We start from the raw sequence: 1011 nt of genomic DNA, 5'->3' as shown, positions 1-1011 counted from the left end.
ACCCTAACCCTAACACTAACACTAAACCAACCTAACCCTAACACTAACACTAAACCCTAAACCTAACCATAACCCTAACCCTAAAATTAACCGAAACCCTAACTCTAAACCTAATCCTAAACCTAACACTAAACCTAACCCTAACCATAATGATAACACTTACACTAACCCTAACCCTAACTCTAAATTTAACCCAAAACTTAACCCTAAACCTAAACCTAAAACTTACCCTAACATAATTCTACAACTACCACTAAGCCAATCCCTAAACCTAACCCTAATTTTAACACTAACACTAACTCTAAAACTAACCATAATCTTAAACCTAATGCTAACCCTAACCCTATCTGGAACCATAATACTAACCTTTACTCTAACCCTAACCATAACCCTAACATTAACACTAAAACTAACCATAACCTTAAACCTAAACATAACAATATACCTAACCCTAACCCTAATCCTAACCCTAACCCTAAAACAAATCCTAAGCATTAACTTAACCTTAACCCTATCTTTTGTTATCGTAAATCTAACCCTAAACCTAACACTTAACTTAACATTAATGCTAAACCTAACCATAACCCTAATCCTAACCCTAACACTTATGCAAACATTTACACTAACCATAAGACTCAACCTACGCCTAACCCTAACCCTAGCTATAACCTTAAAACTAACCCTAAACAAAACTCTTACTCTAACCTTAGTCCTAACATTAACCCTAAACCTAAACCTAAAACTCTTACCCTAACTCTAAGCCTACCGTAACCCTGACTCTAACAATAAACCTAACCATAAACCTAACCCTAGACCTAACCCTAAACCTAAGCCTAACTCTAAACCTAATCCTATCTGCAACTTTAACCCTAAACATAACTCTAACACAAGCCCTAACACTAAAACAAACCCAAACCCTAACACAATTCTAACCCTAAACCTAATAATAACTCTAGTTTTAACCCTAACCCTAAGTCTAAAACTAACCCTAATCCTAATTTTCACAGTAAC

The sequence above is a fragment of the Marmota monax genome, unplaced genomic scaffold (genome assembly GCF_021218885.2).
Source record: "Marmota monax isolate L192 unplaced genomic scaffold, Marmota_monax_Labrador192_F-V1.1 WCK01_AAM20220418_F8-fsc00930, whole genome shotgun sequence".
NCBI classification, from domain to species: domain Eukaryota; kingdom Metazoa; phylum Chordata; class Mammalia; order Rodentia; family Sciuridae; genus Marmota; species Marmota monax.
This window is presented reverse-complemented; position numbering follows the sequence as displayed.